This window comes from Hippocampus zosterae, chromosome 1 (genome assembly GCF_025434085.1).
Source record: "Hippocampus zosterae strain Florida chromosome 1, ASM2543408v3, whole genome shotgun sequence".
Taxonomy (NCBI): Eukaryota; Metazoa; Chordata; class Actinopteri; order Syngnathiformes; family Syngnathidae; genus Hippocampus; species Hippocampus zosterae.
In genome coordinates this window covers 9,848,902-9,858,293 of record NC_067451.1, presented here as the reverse complement: position 1 = coordinate 9,858,293, position 9,392 = coordinate 9,848,902, and positions in this window count along the sequence as shown.

Below are 9,392 nucleotides of genomic sequence, written 5' to 3'. Positions count from 1 at the left end.
ACAAGCAGCTGCACAATTAGTGAACACTTTTTTTCAAGAGTGCTATTTTTCTCATCGGGGAAATTCAATTGTCACAGAAGCAATATTTTCACATGCAAACTTTATGAATAATATAGAAACAACTAGCAGTAAAAATAAATCAAAAAGCAGTAGTGAGGAGAAATGAAAAGGAATGTTCATGTTGCATGGAGGTATATGGTAAGAAATAGCATTGTATAATTATGCTGTAATATTGATGGTGTTATATAACGACACCCCGATGATATACAGTTAGAGGTTAACGGTGAAAAAAATGAAAATAGAGGTAAAAACTCAACATCCTCACCTGTCATACAAGTGTAAAAAGAAGCTAACATTGGCTTTAATAAATAGAAGAAAATTTTGCTGCTGTGTGAAACCACTGTCTCAACTTGACTTTACATTTCATGTATAGTGACCTTCCTCAAATTCTCACTAAACATGTCATTTAAGCGCAGACGCCTTTTAGGAGCACTATATAAAATTAGAGCAGCCTGCAAAACAGCCAGACAACCGCCAAATAAATCGCATTTTGACCTTGCATGTCAGCTTTTATGACAAAAGGTAGTGGTTTTATGGCAAACAAAACAGGGTTAACTACAAGTTGACAGTATGTTGGCATGTAATAAATGTACACAGTGTGAAATATGAGGCCTCTCAGTGTATAGTGAAGAAACAGTGCCGCCTTGCGTTCAAATGCGGTATTGTTGCTCACTAAAACAGCAGTGGGGAACCTTTCACAGATAAAGATCGAGCTATTCTAACGGCGCTGACTCACTGCAAGGCAAAAGTTGAACATCACTGACTTTTTTTTTTACATGCGTTCGCCATTCACCACATGAACAGCATCAACTTTCCTCACGATGGTAACGGGATTTTTTTTCAACCTCCGACGATGTGACGTGTGGGGGTAAAACGGGGAAAGTCAACCACGGTTGAGAGGTTGTGATCTTGATTCGCTCATTGTTTGGGATCTTTTAGATAGCGGTGACATAAAGTAATTTGAAGCAAGTATCAAGTGCCGAGTGTAAATACTTTTGCCACATCTGCGATGAGTTTTGTGTCTTGAAGCGCGTTGTCAACTTTGGATTTGATCAACCACTGCTGGGAAACTAAAAAGGCCCCGAGACAAGATAAACAACTATCTAGCTAACAATACGCCTCATCCTGACGCATCCTGGGTCTCGCGCGCGCGCACACACACGCACGCACGCGCAATGTGTGCCTCCAAACAAGAGAGACGTTTGTTTTTCCTGGGATCGGTAAACATCCTCGACACAAAACAGTTCCTTAGGGGTGAAAGAGGAGAGAAACTCGCACCAACGTGGGCAGCTGCACTCTCACTCCGCCGCCTTCTTTGATGTGCTGAGACCACAGCTCAGCATCGTTTTATCGTCTGCGTGTCTTTTCGTATGAACTTGCATAAAACAGCTCACGTAGTCCTTTTTCTGTACGTATTATATGCCTGGGAGCGGGGCGGTGCATAGCAACTTTGATGACCCATTATTTATTTTTGGATTGGTCCCTTGCAGTTTGTTTTCATGAATTGTCATGGCCTCTGTCTTTCGTAATCAAAATAGAACCGCGTTGTTTGAAGAACTGCATCACTTGTTCATTGGTCAACATTAAATTTTAATCACATTTGCCTGTATGTTGGCACACGAGGAACACTACTTGAACCAGAAGCAGACACGGCATGGAAGTGAAAAAAAGAGTTTATATTTAAAAATATTAATTACGCGAGAGATCAGAGCTGGGCATGACGTTCTGACGTGCCACCTGACCTTAAATACTGAGGGACAATAGGCCAAGCTCGATCCTATATGACAAAGGGAAGGTGACAAAATAAAGACTAATAAAATAAACCTAAGCTGTAGCAACTGACAACATCAAGGTCCCAAATCAAAACACATTTTTGATGGTGGTTTCAAAAATGCCTCTTTTTTTCTTGCTTTTTTTCTCGATAGTTTAATGACATGTTTACGTTTGACCTATAACATCTCACGCAGTACAGATTTTACCATGCGTTGTAATTTATATAACATTATGTACATGTTCTAGAGACAAAATGGGGAGCAAAAAGTCATCTACAAAAGTTTGCTTGCATGTCCGATTTTAAAAAAAAAGTGTTTTATGTTGAGCATTGTTTATCTGTCTAAATATTGAAACGTCTATCCCTTCTTCATGGTCAGAGTTGCATCCCTAGCACACGTGCAATAGGTGAAAATGTGCAATTTGGCATCAGCAAAAATTAAAAATATTAAAACGTTTTTTTTCTTGAATTAAACAAACCAATTGGGAGCTGGAGCGTTGTCTGCATAATCCGGTGCTCTTAGAAGTGTTAAAATATGAATTTTAACCCTGGAGAACCCAAGAACCCTTTTCTTCTTTGGAAAATGATGAATTTTACATTAAATGACTGCTATATGTTCACTGAACACCAAAATATATGTTTTTCCAAATATTTAATGCTTTAATCCTATTTTAGGATTAGGGCCAAATTTGACCCTTTGGGGTTTAAGGGTAGCATTTAAATAGCAGAATTTATAGGGGACAAATTTGACCCCGTGGGTTCTCCAGGGTTAAAAAAGGTTGTCAACAGTAAATGTAAATGAATAAAAGCTTTTGACATTTACAGTACCCGCCCGAGTGCTTGAACCCAGAATTCTTTCAGCCCTCTTTTTTTTTACAATTTAAAAAAAATATAGAGTTGAAGCCTGAATATACCCCTCCCACACACTGGATGCATTTCAACAAATGTTAAACCAACACATTGTCAACATATTTGAACACACATGTAAATTACAAGACTAAACTGGAGAAAATACTGACTTACAGTAATAGAATAGAAAATAAAATAATTTGTCGCAAGTATGGGCACCTTTCATGTCATTCAAAATCCCTTTTCAGCATTAAATGTGCAATATAAAATTAAGAAAAACCGCCCCAACTAAAAAAAATGAAATACGTACCTGTATATCAAAGCAGAATTAAGCAGCAAGAGTATAAGCTAAATAAATAGAGGGGTCTACCACATTTGTGAAAATAACTCGCGTTTGATTTTTAAGGGATTTATTTTGTTCCATGAAAGAGAAGATACGGAATGTATTGAGGGTAATTTACTAGTTGTGCTGATAAAAATTGTACTTATTATCTAAATTTTTTATATTAAATATTTTGCAACACAGAAACCGTTACACATCCAGAATGCCCCCTTTATCTAATCATTAATAGGGGGCTTGTTTTTACAAGCGTAGCATCTGCCGCTTTGGGCAAATGTTGCAAAGTGGAAAGGACAATTCAGGTCACCAAAGGTAAAAGTAAATGAATGAATGATTAAAAAATAAAGACGAGTATCTTGCCCCGGGGAGGGACAGTAAGGCATTTGGTTCAAGCCACAGCCTGTCTGCGCAGACCCCCAGGCCGTGTCTGGCCTCCACATGATGGCCTTTAATTAGTGACTGATGGGCACGCATCAGCAGACCAGACTGTGACATTGGAGCATGTGGTCAGTAAACGGCGACGGATGTTTGCCTGCGTGATCGAGGCTCACCGTCTGTCTTGTTTTTGGAGGATGCCAGTGTTAGTGCTAGTGTGCCATTGCGGGGACCCTAAAAAAAAAATCTCCCTGTGTGCATCCCTGGCCTCGCCGTGCTTCCTCTGTGTAAATTTGCTCAGCCTCAGTTTTATCTTCAAGGGCTCGCTTGTTTGTACCTGCCGTGTCGTTCTGCTCGTCCACCCAGCATGACACCCCGTAGCCCAGGATCAGCCCCCGTGAGATCAAAAGAGCCGGCTGATGCTTATCAGATAATATTCTTGTCCCCTTTGAGTCCAGCCTTCTTACACTGTTGACCCGAGACGTGCACGCGGTTCCTTATGGCCCTTTGGCCTTTCCTCTTCTTATCAGCGTGATGGGCAAGCTGTGATAAGGCAGGTCCAGCCTGGGGACCTTCTGAAGGTGAGGGTGCTGGCCACTCTTCTTGCATAACTTGGACACCTTAGGGCAATGGGAAGGTTATTGTTGCTTTTTGTGTCCCGCGCAAGTGGAAAAAGTGAGACATGTCTCACTGTTCAAATTGTAATTGTAGTCTGGTTTGCGTTGGCTTTCACGAACACACATCAGTGGCATAGTTGTAAATTGAATTCACGATTGTCTGTCCACTGCCACAGGATTTTTTTTTGTGTGTGTTTGTGATCGAAACACAATTTCCTACTTAAGTTAGGGTGAGATTCAGACATTAGTTAGCCAGTTGACAGCATGATTTGCACATACTCGAAATCAACTTTTCTGCATTTGAATCTGAGAACCTTATTTTATTATTCCATCCATCCATTTTCTGAACCACTTTATCCTCACAAGGGCTGTGTTGGGGTGCTGGAACCTATCCCAGCCGTCTTCGGGGGACACCCTGAACCAGTTGCCAGCCAATCGCAGGGCACACAGAGACGAACAACCATCCACACATACCTTGGGACAAGTTTGTTCCATCAACCTGCCATGCATGTTTTTGGAATGTGGTAGGAAACCAAAGTACCCGGAGAAAACCCACGCAGGCTCGGGGAGAACATGCAAACTCCACACAGGGAGGCCACAGCTGGAATTGAACCCAGTAACTCTGCGCTGTGAGGTCGACACGCTTGAAGAGATTTTTTTTCCGCAAGAGAAAAAAAACTCCAAGAGATGTTTACATTTTTTTGCTTCTGATATGTGCACTGGAGCACTGGGCAGCTAATTTTTTTTATTAAAAAAAAATATTTCTTAATTAAAAATAGTGAACCCGATTTAAACTCATTAAATGCTCTAAACTTATCAAAACTCACTTTTTAAAGAATTCCTTAGCACCTATTCTTACTCTCTGTGTCAAGAAATTGGAAGCTATCATGTGACATCACTTGCAGGAAATAAAAAGAAGACTTACACTCTTCTTCAAGCGCGCACCGGTTCACTCTTTGAGTTCGGAAACTCAGAGTGTTGCTCAAATTTGCTTTTTCAGAGTGCACCAAACACTGTCCGTGCATGCACTCAGCACTCAGACTGGAAACAAGGGGCACCAGTGCCCGCTCTGTAAATGGAAATGAATGGTGCACGGGCATCAGTGAATTTCTGAACGCGCTCGGTATAAGAGGCAAAGAGCGTTTGCTTCAAGTTGTTCATTTGTTACCAGCATTTGAAGTTTACTGTAAAATTGACACTTGAATGAGAGAATTCAACACTGTCTATTGAATTATCGAAATATTCAACCATTCGATATAATAATGAACCTCCTCTAGCTTAATGCTAACATGTAATGTAAAACGCCATAGACGTGCTAACAGAAATGAGTGTCGACATTACAGTAATTCTGAACCTTCAAAGTGCACAACTTTTACAGCAATCATCCACAATATAGTGCTGGCATGAATGTACATATAATTGGGGTTGATTGTCTACACGATCAAAGATACTTGGAGGATACCTAATGAGCTACATGATTTGCCAGCGTACAGTATATAAATTCTTTTGATTGGGCTCAAAATGTATTTATTCTGCTAACGTGAGCATAGATCATCTGTCTGTGTGTCACGATTTTTTTTTCTTGAGTGATTGACCCAAGATTCAGTGTTGAGGGTTTCCCATTCTTTGTCTCCTTAAAGAGAGCAGAAAATTTGACATAAGAGTAGGCTTTCTTCCCAACTCTGATGTCTGAACGTTCCATGTGCAGTTTGACGTGAGCCGAGTGTGCGTGCTTCAAGTTGTTCACAGCAACTCCCATTTTAAGTATTCTGTAAAACTAAATTCAAAACAAACACAAAAAAAAACCCTTATAATTAATCAAACGATGTAATTTTGTATTACGAAAGTCCGCTGGTCTGGTTGGTCTCTGCATGCTCTTTCTTGACATAAATGATTAGTGACGTCGTTAATTACGCACCTTAAGATGGTGGCTTCCTAACAGCTTGGATGCAATGGAAACGTTTTTAAACTGGTAACTTCATTTTTATTGAGATGTCATTATAATAAAAGTGATAAAATAATTGCAGCTATTGTGCTCTTGATGACTGAACTCCATCTTGAAGAATGACGTGACACATGTAATAGGCAGACCGGTATAGATCACGTCACATGTAACCTGTTGACCAGAGATCTTCAACCTGAATTATTTCAATCGGATTGTCAAAAAAAGTCTCCATGTAACTTCCTCAACTCGCAAGTCAAATACAGTATAGAGCACTGTATCTTGGGTCAGATTTGAATATTTCAGGCTGAGTCAGACAGACGAGACAAGATGGTGTCCAAAGTCATGACCCTGCCCTGACCTGGATGAAGGAAATGGTCACGCTGCTGGAGACAAAGCAGGCCAAAGGAGAGTCTGAGAGGGGCTGGCTGGTCAGCCCGCTAACAATGGCTGCGTGCTCGGAGACCTTTAGGGGCACGGGCCACACAAAGGCCAGAGAACCCCCGCTTTCCCCTCTCCCACATTGCAATGGAGCTGGCATTTCACGCTGGCCTGTGAACAGCCATTCAATCAAACTACTGTTTAACGTGACCCCTGGCCTCCACTCAGACGTGGATGAGTCTGCCGGGACCTCTTTTGAGAGGTAACTGACCTTTTAGGCTGAGCAGGCCTCCACTTCATTCTGTCACTCTGACATGTTTTTTTTTCCAATTGCTGCATCCAGCAAACAGAATGCCGAATGAATGGCATTGTTTTGTACTGTTCGCAATTACTTATGGAGCAGCACACCGCTCTGTGTGTGAGATAAGTGCTTTTGTCAAATATTGTGAGGCATATTACATATGCACATTCGGTTGTTGGCATATTAACATAGCGTGTGCGCGCTATACGTTATTTATATTACTATCCGTTTTTAATACGGTGATGCCTTGAGATACAAGGGACCTGATACACTGAGCGCTGTACGCTTGCTGTGAACGCAACTCACTCCACGAGAAGAAGTTTGGCAGACAGCAAACGATTGTTAAAAAGGCTTCCAGCTGTTTCACGCCACTGAGGTTGACTGTCAACTAGCAAAAAATGTGTTTTTCTGGAGAATTTAAATATTACTGTGGCATACTTTGTCTAGTTAAAACATATTGCATACGAACGTGCAACATCTTAACCTTGTCACTTTAAAAGAAAAAAGTGGATTATTGTTTCGATTTCACTTTCTTTAAATTCCCACTCAATTTCACTCCTTGTATTTGTTTGACTTGGTTATTTATTAGCCTTATTTTTAATACAAGTGTATATGTGTCAATATTTCTGCTGTGGGAATTGAATTTCCCCTCACGGGATGACCAAATTATCGACAGTATCTATCAATAAGGTGTCTGGAGATCGGCGCAAGAAGTAAATGGTCCCCTGGAGAACAAGAGACAGCGGCAGACCCCTCGTCTGGGTCAACTACCCTCGAGCCGGGACCACATGACCCTCTCTCCTTGTCAATGGGCTGCTCCTCCCCGGTACCTGTACGCGGGTCGGATCAAGGTGTGGGGGCCGCATATCAAACAGGCCACGGGCTCTCTTTGATGTGGATGGAAACACAAACACTGATTTGAGGAGAGTCGTAATAGCTTATTTGTTCCCTTTAGTCATTCATTGAGCTGCCGGTTGCATGTGTATGCCTTCAAAGGGAGGCCGAGCGGCATGTATCGGCCCGGCGGTACAGTAGGCGAGCAGGCCCTAAGCGCGTCCCGCTTGTGGGACGACCATCTGGCTTCCTGTTCCTTTAGATTTGATATTGATTTATTGGCTGTACATGGCCAGATAAGGGAAGGGGGTGGGGTGCGGGGGGGGGACACCAGCTGCCACAAGTTCTCCACTGCATCCTGGTAGACAATGGGCCTCCTGGTTATCTACATCCTGCTAAATAGGTGATGTGTGATTCCTTGTTAGGATTTACAGCTCAACCTTTTTTAATTTTGTTTGTTTTGTTTTTTTGCATGGTATAAACCAAAATGTCACAAAAAGTGGTTACAAAGGTACAGTACGTACCTTCCGCCATCTTGTGGAAGCGCTTTTCATAGCTCTCCCTGTGTCAACATCGATCTTTTCATCAAGTTTGTAAACAATAGGTAGCAGGATACTTTTGCGTTGCAGAAAAATGATTGACCTGTACTGAAAACAATTATTTTGATTTTATTTGTTTGATGTCTTGAGTGTATGTGGTAAATATTGTAAAATATGGTTAAGTATTGTTGTTCAACACAAAATGGAAACTGTATGTAGTGTATCTCGATCGCTTGGCGGTGTCTCGCTCACTTATAACCCCAAATTAAATTTTTCATCTGTGTGAATGCTTCCGTGCATTTTGACTGGCAATAATTTGTGACATCGTGCGACTGATATTCAAATTTTGAATTGCCACAAAATCAGTCGCTGAGACTTGGACAGTGTTGAATGGAGTTCCACCGCATCTCTTCAGGTGCAGCAGCCCTAAAATATTACAAATGTTAAATATTCACAACCCAAAAAAAACTCCTTATGTTTTTTTTAGACCAAAGACCTTTTCTGAAATGCATGTACAAAATGTTTGCTTTTGTAGTCTTTGTGTAGTTTAGCAAAAATAAATCATGCCTATCCTGGTAATAAACATCCCATTTAGTGTAAAAAATGCACAAAGAGCGCAACAGAAAAGTGTATTTATTATCCAGTCCCTCTATGATCATAACTATATTTGAATTTCCACCACGTTTATTTTTATTTTTAAATTTAAACTGACCTGTTGAAATGTATATTACATGTGGCTTAAACATTTTCTCATAATTTAGTCACTTTCTGACTAAGAAATTCCTCATTCAAGCCATTTCCCCCGTTTTCTCAATCGTTCTGCCTTTGTCAACCAACATGGAAGTTTACTAATGGCGTCATCTAACAAAGCATCTTTTTCCACTAAGAAGTATGTGTAACATCATAGTAAAATGTCATTGTACAATGCTGGCATGGATATATATGAAAAAAACTAACATTTGTTGTAAATAACTTGTTTTTAGCCAATAAGTGAAGTTGGATAATTTCCCACAGTACATCCGACAGCACAGTTGTTGGGAATCACTGTATTAGTTCAAAACGAGTGTCGGCTCTAATGAGGTGCAAAATTACATTGACTAATCATAGCAAACCCTGACGGCCTTTCACAGAAACCGAATTGAAAATTGGCCTCTTTTGCATAACATGTCTCCCATTCCTGCTAAGTGAGCCGGGAAGATTGAGCGGGGGGGTCACACGGGAGAGAGGTGAGGGGTGCTTGTTGGTCGAGGTGTCAACATCAATTGTGCTTATGCCTGATTTTCTCACCAGCGCACCACCCCCAGAAGAAGACACACAAACAGGCAGACTGTGGTGTCACCATCCCTGTTCCTCCGTACGACCCCCCCCCCCCAAGCATACCCC